This window comes from Triticum dicoccoides, chromosome 5A, assembly GCF_002162155.2.
Source record: "Triticum dicoccoides isolate Atlit2015 ecotype Zavitan chromosome 5A, WEW_v2.0, whole genome shotgun sequence".
NCBI lineage: Eukaryota > Viridiplantae > Streptophyta > Magnoliopsida > Poales > Poaceae > Triticum > Triticum dicoccoides.
In genome coordinates, this window is record NC_041388.1 from 553,762,394 (window position 1) to 553,773,329 (window position 10,936).

The window sequence follows — 10,936 nt, forward strand, 5'->3', positions numbered from 1 at the left end:
GGCGACGACGGGTGGCGGGGGCGACAGCGACGACGGGTGGCGTGGGCGACGGCGGTGACGGCGACGACGGACGGCGGGGGTGGCGAGGGCGGCGCGCGATGGGGCGACGGGCGCGGCGAAGAAGTTTGGATCGAGAAGAACTACTGCTGGTCGATGAAACTGATTTTTTTGTAGATTCCATATATATAGGAGGGGTCTTTAGTGCCGGTTGGAGCCACCAACCGGTACTAAACGCCAATTTTCGTCAGGCCAAGGGGCGGGAAACGGCCCCTTTAGTACCGGTTCGTGCCACGAACCGGTACTAAAGACCCCCCCTTTAGTACCGGTTGGAGTCACCAACCGGTACAAAAGGTTGTGCGCTGCCACCGGCGGTGCACATTGTTTAGTCCCACCTCGCCGAGCGAAGGGCAGCCGCACTGGTTTATAAACCCAGCCGTGGCTGCTCCTTCGAGCTTCTCTATATAGCAGGTTTCTAGGCCTAATTAATTAGGGCGTGCTGCCCTGTGAGCCTGCTGGCCCTTCTGGGCCTGCATTTGCACGCCCAAGGTCTGGCAGGCCCACTGGGCAGCGCGCCAACAAATTTTTTATATAGTTTTTTATTTTCTGCATTATTTATTTTCTTCTATTTATTTTTGAGTAGTTTTTTATATAGTTTTTTTCTTTTCTGCATTATTTATTTTCTTCTATTTATTTTTGAGTAATTTTTTTGTATAGTTTTTTTATTTTTTGCATTATTTCTTTTCTTCTATTTATTTTCTTCTGGAAATTGAATGCTGCATACTGAACACAAAAGAAGTCCGGAGTTCAAATAAGTTTAAAAAACATTGAAGTGGCCATGTAACAGATGAGTTCTCGTCCGAAACCCTGATACTCCGAAAGAGTTTGTCCAGTTTATACACGAAGTGCGTCCAGTTTTTGCCGTGACCCTCTCTACTCTTTCGCGCATGCTATGCGGGTGATATGATGATACCATGCCAAGTTTCAACATTTTCAGAATTCATTTTGTAGTGATTTTTAATTTCACGGTCATTTAGCTATCTAAACAATTACATAAATGATTGAAAAACAACAAATGATGTTAGAACATGTTGGAAATTGATGACGTTGCTTTGAATGCTGCATACTGAACACAAAAGAAGTCCGGAGTTTAAATAAGTTTAAAAAACATTGAAGTGGCCGTGTAACAGATGAGTTCTTGTCCGAAACCCTGATACTCCGAAAGAGTTTGTCCAGTTTGTACACGAAGTGCGTCCAGTTTTTGCCGTGACCCTCTCTACCCTTTCGCGCATGCCATGCGGTTGATATGATGATACCATGCCAAGTTTCAACATTTTCAGGATTCATTTTGTAGTGATTTTCAATTTCTCGGTCATTTAGCTCTCTAAACAATTAGGTAAATGGTCGAAAAACAACAAATGATGTTAGAACATGTTGGAAATTGATGACGTCGCTTTGAATGCTGCATACTGAACACAAAAGAAGTCTGGAGTTTAAATAAATTTAAAAAACATTGAAGTGGCCGTGTAACAGATAAGTTCTCGTTCGAAATCCTGATACTCCGAAAGAGTTTGTCCAGTTTTTGCCGTGACCCTCTCTACTCTTTTGCGCATGCTATGCAGGTGATATGATGATACCATGCCAAGTTTCAATATTTTCAGGATTCATTTTGTAGTGATTTTCAATTTTACGGTCATTTAGCTCTCTAAACAATTAGCTAAATGACCAAAAAACAACAAATGATGTCAGAACATGTTGAAAATTCATGACGTCGCTTTGAATGCTGCATACTGAACAGAAAATAAGTCCGGAGTTCAAATAAGTTTAAAAAACATTGAAGTGGCCGTGTAACAGATGAGTTCTCGTCCGAAACCCTGATACTCCGAAAGAGTTTGTCCAGTTTGTACACGAAGTGCGTCCAGTTTTTGCCGTGACCCTCTCTACTCTTTCGCGCATGCTATGCGGGTGATATGATGATACCATGCCAAGTTTCAATATTTTCAGGATTCATTTTGTAGTGATTTTCAATTTCACGGTCATTTAGCTCTCTAAACAATTAGGTAAATGGCCGAAAAACAACAAATGATGTCAGAACATATTGGAAATTGATGACGTCGCTTTGAATGCTGCATACTGAACACAAAAGAAGTCCGGAGTTCAAATAAGTTATTAAAAATAAAAAAGAGGTGCAATGCTGGTTAATTTGTTTCAAGCCATTCGGAATAGTGTAAACTGCACTGCACATAGCTCAGTGCAATCTATGCTATTCCGCAAGGCTTGAAGCTAATCAACATGCAGGTGAGCATTGCAACTCTTCGTCATTGTCTGTGCACTCACGGCTTATAAACCGCTCATACTGCCTCTCTCTTGGCGAGGTGGGACTAAAAATCAGCTTACAAAGAAACTCTAGTATCGGTTCATGGCATCAACCGGTACTAAAGGTCTTCGTGGGGCCCCAGCCTGACCATAGCCTGACACAGCCTCATTAGTACCGGTTCGTGGCATGAACCGGTACTAAAGGTTGCCCACGAACCGGTACTAATGATGCCCGCCCGCCTAACCGTTGGAACCGGCACTAATGGTCACATTAGTGCCGGCTCAAATTCAAACCGGCACTAATGTGCTTCACATTTGACCCTTTTTCTACTAGTGCATCCACGGCGAAGATGCCGTCTTCCACCGGTCTCCCAGTCATGGCCGGCTCCGAGACAATGCCCCCAAAGGAGGAGAAAGACGCGGAGACGCCTCCATCGCCCGATCCAACGGATCTAAGGTTTCCCTCCGGAGGCAAAGCCGTGTGGAGGAGGAGCACACCTCCACGACGGCGCTTCCAAGAAAGATCACGGCACCCGCGGGCGCCACCGTCGCCAGCTCCGAAGAGGACCAGAGCAAGGATTTCTCCCGGAGATGACCACCTGCAGCCACCGACCGCCGCCCATCGACCACCACCTGCCGAAGCCGACCTCACTCCGGAGCCGAGCGCCGCGGTGCGCGCGCACGCCGTCCACGCCCAAGCCACGCCGGAGCCCGGACCAAGGCCGCCGCCCCGGAGTCCCATCCGCCGCCCGCAGCCGATGCCAGCATCGCATGCCACCCGCCATCCGTCACCCTCCGCTGCGAGCTCCCCCTCGCGAAAGACGACACGGGAAGAAGAGGTCCCGCCGCCGCCAGGTCCGCGCGGGCTTCACCCAGCGGAGCCCCCCGGCGACAGCGAGGGAAGGGGAATGAGGAGGGGAAGCGGTGGAAGGGGACTGCGTCGCCGCCTGCGTCGCCCCGGGGAGGGAGCCACGCGAGGGTTAGACTCTCTTTGGTTTCCAGATTGAGGAGACTAAGAAAATCCTATACATATAACATTTGGTTGCTATGTTATAGACATTTTTAAGTGTAGGCCATTATACAAAGTTTTTTCTATCAGATAAACTGTTGTAGTCATACAAATTTGGTTACAACTATATATTAAAAAATTTCAGGTTTATATACTTTGAGAAAACAAAGTGCTTGTTTCAAGATAAAAAAATGATTAGAAAAGTTAAATAAAACATAGTATACCCAACAATATTTATAAAAGATTCCAGGAAAAACAATCAATGGGGCGTTGGTTCGTGCACATAATATGTGAGAAGTGTTCAACGAGGTATAGATTCAATATTCTAATACCTAGGGAAAGACAAATGATGCCAGACAAGAGCCATGTGTGACCTCTAATCTAGGCGGTGTTAATGTGTGACTGAGTTTCCAAGCAGGTGCAAGTCAAGTCAACCACCCACATTCGCACTATTTCGAGGTCAACTCAATTAGTCAACCATCACCTTCACTATAAGTTGAGCTCACGAGATATAATCTGAGGGAAAGCTTCGTGTGTCAATAGTAGCTATGAAACTACTCAAGATCATTATCGTCTTGGCCATCTTAGATGCTTTGTCTATCTCAAACATGTCGTCGCGGGTTAGGGTGCTAGGGAAGAAACCAAAGCAAGCGCCTAAACGGTCGAGGATAATGCCTCCGCCACCAAAGCCGTCCCGAGCTAGGGCCTCCGTAGTGCCAATGAGACCACCTCCACCACCAACACAAAAGAGTGGAATGCAGCAATTGTGCTCACCGCCACCACCAATGAAGAAGAGCAAAGTGCATCCAATGCCCTCCACGCCACTACCTCCACAACCAACGCAGAAGAGTGTACCGTGGCCACCGCGCTTGTCGTCGCCTCCACCGCCAATGCAAAAGAGCATAGCTCGGCCAATGCTCTTGCCGTCACCCCCACCACCGGCAAAGAAGAGCATAGATCGGTTGTTGCGCCCACCGCCACCTCCATCAAAAACAACATATCATTAGAGTGTGTCATCATTGGACACCATTTTTCCCTATGCGACACCATTATATCCCACTAGCTTTGAAGTTTAAGTTTTCATATTCTTAATCTTGTAGTACCCATTTAGCACAGTAGACCCGAATGCAGATTGTTGTTGCTTCATCAAATAATGTTTCTTTATGTCGAGCATTGTTACCTGTGTTTGTTCAATTTGCGCCACAAGTTAAATAGACTGAATAGGCTAGGTCATATGATATTTTTATTTGGAATTGCAAGTCAACCATACTTAGTAGAAAGTTCTCGCTAGATATGCAAACCTATTTTTTCTCAATGCATATTTGATACAACATGTGGTATGATGGGTCACCGTTTGCCACATGGCAAACAAGAGCTCACTTTAAACCTTAATTTCCTTTTTCTCTTTCCAAGGGCTCGTCATTCACCATGAAATATTTTCTTTACTAAAAGAGTAAACGTGGAACTAAGTTTCACAATGAACAAGTCTTCCCTCACCACAAAACATTCTTCCAGGGAACCTAAGGTTCCTACAATGTAATAAAAATACTTTCCACAAATTTTCTGGCTGTAAGTTGGAACCAAAAACCAATACATTAAAATTAAGAAGTCCCAAAAAGTCCCTCGACTTGAGCAATAAACCTTTTTAGGCCAGGACAAATCCATATTGGTTCATATATAATTCAGCAGAAAATGTCATAACAGATTTAAATTATGTCACATATTATGCCAAGTGCTAATTTAGTGTGCATAACTGATATGACCATTCTGAATATACAAAAATTTAAATTTAAATTAAACATAACATCTAACGCTAGTTTTCTTTGAGGGAAAAACGAACAAGGAAGCATCAGTTGGTGCACATATCTGAGAGGCTTAACATTGATCAATGAGACATTGCTTAAATATTCTAATTCGTGCATCACTTGCTGCACCCTTTATGTGACACTACGAATGGCCTTGCTAGACCTAGATCTGGCAAAATATCTATGATTTCAGATCACAGTGTAACCCCATGTCACATGCATGCATGGGTTTACTTCGTCTCAGTGGAAGCCTGGAAGGCCTTGGATTCCAGACGGGGCATGTGTTTGGATCCCAGACAAGCCATGTGTGACCTTTAATATATATGGTGCCAAGCCGTCACCGATTTTCCGAGCTAGTGCAAGTCAAGTCAGCCACCTAATTTTTCGCTATTAATTTTTATTAATCAAGTCAACCACACATAGTTTCACCATACGTTGAGATCATGAGATATCACTAATACTAAGCCTTCTTTGGCCAGCATGGAACTACTCTTCAAGATCTATGCCATCTTGGCCATCTTAGCTGCAATGTCTGCCTCAAATGCAACGTCGCGAGTTTGTGTGCTAGGGAAGCAATCGAGAAACTTGTCAAATGTTGGTGCCCAGGGGAGCCAGCAGAAAAAAATGCCTCCAGCACCAAAACCGTCCCTACGTAAGTACGCCTCGCCACCAACAAAAGATTTAGTTCAGCAATTGCACTCACCACTGACTCCACCACCAGCACAGAAGAACCGAGAGCGGCCATTGTACTCGCCGCCGCCCCCACCACCAACAAAGAAGAGTAGAGGGCAGGCACCGCACTCGCCGCCGCCCCCACCACCAACAAAGAAGAGCAAAGTGCGGTCATTGCACTTAACGCCGCCTCCGCCACTGGTGTTGAAGAGTAGAGGTAAGCCATTGCATTCATCGCCATCGCATCCACCACCAACGCTGAAGAGCATAGTGCATCAATTGCGCTAGCCCCCGCCTCCACCACCAACGCAGAAGAGCAGAGCGCGGCCATTGCACTCAGGGTCGCCTCCATCATTCGTGTAGAAGAGCATGAGTGCAGCCCGTTCACTGTCACCTCCACCACCAACGAGGCAGTTCATATCATGGCCATTGCGCTCACCCCGCCCCTACTACCAACAACATTTCATCAAAGTAGCGCGCAATCAGCAGACCATTAGACCTTAAGCTTCCTTATGCTTAATCTTGTCTATTATCGCAATGTTGCTTCTTATAATCAAATAAAGTTCCGTTTGCATGCCGGGATTCTGTTCATTAGTTTACAAATACCATGTACTGATAACTTAACAGAAACATGTTGAAGTCCTATCATGTTTTGATTTGGAAGCAATGGATGGTTGTCGGTTGTGGACGATTGTTACTAGGCCTGAAATTGCTCCGAACACTTGTTTCTTTTTCCAGGGAAAGCCAAGGGAGCATTGGTCCGTGCCCATAGGTCGTTTTTTTTGTATGAGAGGGAGAACAACATTGATCAATAAGACGTAGCTTCAATAGTTGTGTAACGTTGTTTACAAAATCATCTCCAAAATGCTTGCTTTTCGGCTTAAGGTGATACTTCCGGAGGTCATTGGTCCTACTCAAAGTGCATTTGTCCCGGGAAGATTGATAACGGATAACATACTCATTGCGTACGAGTGTGTGAATACTATAGAGATGAAGAAAGGAAAGTCCGGGTTATGTGTGGTAAAACTCGATATGCATAAGGCATACGATCGAGTTGAATGGTGCTTTCTCAAGAGGATGATGCAAAGGCTTGGGTTTGCGGACCAGTGGATCGAATTGATCATGGAGTGTGTGTCATCTGTGTCGTGTAATGTCAGATACAACTCTGAGAGCACTGATGCTTTTACGCCAACACGTGGGCTGCGACAAGGGGACCCCTTGTCCCCCTATCTCTTTCTAATCTGTGTGGAGGCACTTTCTAGCATGCTTCAGGCGGAGGAGAACAATGGCACATTGACAGGGGTTAAGGTGTGTAGGGAGGCACCGCAAATATCTCATCTGATGTTCGCCGACGACTCTTTAATTCTTATGAAAGCATATGGCCCAAATGCGGCGTGCCTCCGAAGGGTACTGGATGATTACTGTGCTAGCTCAGGGCAGTTGGTTAGCGATGCTAAATCTAACATATACTTCAGTCCAAACACCCCGGTGGAGGAGAAAGTAGTGATATGTCAACACCTGAATATTAACACAGAAGCCCTTAACGATAAACATCTTGGGCTACCATTCATGGTGAGAATGGGCAGGAGCGACTCTTTTGAGTATCTCATCGACAGAGTAAATCAGTTGATGATAGGATGGAAGAAGAATCTGCTTTCCACAGGGGGGAAGAAATGCTAATTAAGGTTGTTGCCCAAGCCATGCCGGTGTTCGCGATGTCTGTATTCAAAATTCCAAAAAAAATTGCAAAGAAATGATGGATGCAATATCGAAATACTGGTTGGGAGATGACGACAACCATAAGCGTATCCATTGGGCAGCGTGGTGGAAATTGTGTGTACCTAAAGAAAGGAGAGGCTTGGGGTTCAGGGATTTACACAACTTTAATTTAGCTCTCCTTGCTAAACAGGTTTGGAGGCTGCTCGAGAACCCTGATTCTCTTTGTGCACAGATTTTGAGAGCCAAATATTATCCGAATGGAAAGTTACTGGATGCCAAGGTGAAAGTGGAAGCTCGTATGCATGGCAAAGTATTTGTGCTGGTATTAATACGTTCAGGAGAGGGGTAATATGGCGCATAGGTGATGGATCACAAGTGAAAATTTGGGCTGATTCATGGATACAATCAAGTGCTGATGGCCGTTTCATTACACCACGAGGAGGAACCCTTTTGTCTAAGGTCTCGGAGTTGATTGATCCTGTCACTGGGTTATGGGATCAAGAGTTGATAGATGACGTGTTTTGTCCGTTTGATGCGCATAGAATTCTTGCAATTCCGCTGGCACCACATGGGTAGATGGAAGATTTTGTGGCCTGGAGGATTACAAGGAACTTTACCTTCTCGGTCCGATCAGCTTATCATGTGGAGTCGCAACATCAATTTGCACGTTGGTATGAACGAACAGAGGAGGAGCCTTCCCAGCGCTACCCGGTGTGGAAAAAGCTCCGGACATCGCCCGCCCCAGCAAAGATTAAGATCTACACATGGAAGGTTTTACACGGTTTCATACCATGTTATGGGGTTTTGGCAAATCGCCATATTGATACGTTTGATAGCTGCCCTATGTGTGTGGGTGGATGCGAAGACATTATGCATGCTTTCTTCACTTTCCCTAGGGCAGCTGAAATCTGGAGATGTCTGAATCTGGACGGGTTTGTGGAGGAGGCGTGTGATGCAGACAGGGTGGGCTCGGCAGCGTTGGATTATATTTTATGTGCTCCCACACATCAGACGTTGATCACAGATGTCCCAGCTCAGTTTCTAATCCTTGTGGGTATCTGGTACATATGGTGGGAACGTAGACAACACGTCCACGGGAAGGAAGTGCAGACCGCGGCACGGGCCGCATTGTCGATCGCGGCGCTGGCAGCAAATTACTTCAAGGCTACGAAGAAGAGCACGACAGTGAGATCAGATGGATGGAGGAAACCACAGGAGGATTTCGTCAAGTTGAATGTAGATGCAGCTTTCCATGCAGATGCTCTCCAGGGGTTGTAGGAGCTGTTTTACGGGATTACAAAGGTGGATTCATCGCAGCTTCAAACGAAAGGCTAGAGCATGTTGCTGATGTAGGGATGGCGGAAGCATATGCTCTACGACATGGCATCCTGTTAGCGCAGCAGATGGGGATTAGCAAGCTTGTTGTGGAGTCGGACTGCCTTGAGGTGATTGACACCATGAACAATGGAGGCTTTACAGTATCGAGCGCAGCAACGATCTATTCGGATTGTTTGATCCTTATCATAGGTTATACTTCGGTGTCTTTTGTTCACTGCCCTAAGGAGACAAACTCGGTCGCTCATGTTTTAGCTAGGCAAGCGGTGTCGGCTCCACCTTCGGTGTGGATTGATGAGTCGCCGGCTTTCATTGTAAAGGGCTCAGTGGATGATGCAACACTTTTTTGATTTAATAAAAGGTTTCCAAAGTTTCAAAAAAAAAGACGTAGCTTCAATATTTCTAATACCTGTGACGGTAAAAGTGGGGTTCGGCTCCTCTACAGTTCAGTTGTTACTGTATGGGTGCTGTAGGCTCTAATATCAACCGTCCACTCTAATCTAATGGATCTCCTTTCTTTCACTTAATTCTCTTATTATCGCAAAAAACAGCACCCTGGACAAGAGACGCGACGGCGGTCATAAGCTCCGCCGGCCAGTTCGATGAAATCGGCACACACAGCGCCGGTACCGTCGTATGTCCAGAGCTCGCGAACCTGCAAACAAAGCGGCGCGCTGCTACCGAAACAAGATACCGTCATCATACCTGCAGCATTTGTTAGATCAATGCTAAGTAATTCATGCATCGACCAAGTAATTCTTGCATCAAGACATGTATTCATCCTCCACTTGTTAACCAGCTAGCTTTCTTCTCCATGGTAGCCCCAAGCAACAATCGTAGGGCTACAAGAACTCAAGATGGTTTTCTTGAGGAACTTATGCTCCGGTCATGCAGGCCATTTACAAGGCCGGCGAGCTCCTGGCCTCCGGCCGCAGCGGCGCCGGTGCCGCCGTGCGTTTCAGTTTCACATGCACGCTGACAGCTAAGCTGGCCGGCGCGACCAGCCGGAGGACCGCTGTTCTTCCGGCGTCGTTACAATTTTTGTTTTTGATTGATAACATAATTAAGGCAGATGAAAGAGAGCCTTTGGATTGAAACCAACGGTGAATTGTGAGAGCAACAGCATGCTTACAGTAGTAACATTACTGTAGAGGAGCCCAACCCGTAAAAGTGCATATGGTGATTAGACATTTATAGGCTTCCTAACTATTGCATAACTTGCCCCATCCTTCATCGCGATATTTCGAATGGAAGGTATTCAAACGTGGCGCAACAGCAGGTTTGACGGCCCCGTGGAGCAACAATGACAAATAATTAATTCGGATCTAGAGTTACCTCCTCATCTCCGTCACGGATACATTTACGTCGGTTAATAATACTTCAAATCCAACCTAGTATTCCATCCAAATATACTACGGTCTTATAAAAGTTTATAGAGAGAGTAGCTAACAATTCTGTTGCTCGCATAAGACCCTTTCGTTCCTAGTACATGTTTTTCTAGATATCTGCCACTACAACCACGCTCTAAAACAAACACAGACGCACATGCACAGTACTCCCTCCGGTCCTTTTTACTCTGCATATTAGAATTCTCTAAAGTCAAACTTCACAAAGTTTGACCGTATTTATATGAAAAAATATCAACATCTGCCATGCTAAAGTTATACTCCTTCCGTTCGAAAATCTAATGCGCATAGTTTCTAACACACATACCAATGAATGTGTTGGCATTAAATTTTGGACAAGAAAGCCTCCACTCCATCTCTCTCACGCCCGGTCCAAGTAGTACTAGTACTACTAGTACCGATTAGTACTCCAGCCATGCGTTGCCGACGCTAGTCTCCGGTGCCGTCGTCGTCAGGCGGCGCCTCCTCCGGCGTCGACGTTTGTCAGGCGGCTCCTCTTTTTTCTTACTCCTCCCCATCTTCTTCCTCCTCCCCCTCCCCTTCATCCTTCAGCCAGCGTCACCGTGGTCAGCCGTACGCGGCCGCGGCGGCCGCCAAGAAGCCGTACACGGGTGCGTTGCTCCAGCTACTGGTAGCGGACTCGCTGATGCCTGCTGCAGTGGACGTAGAGAAGCCCG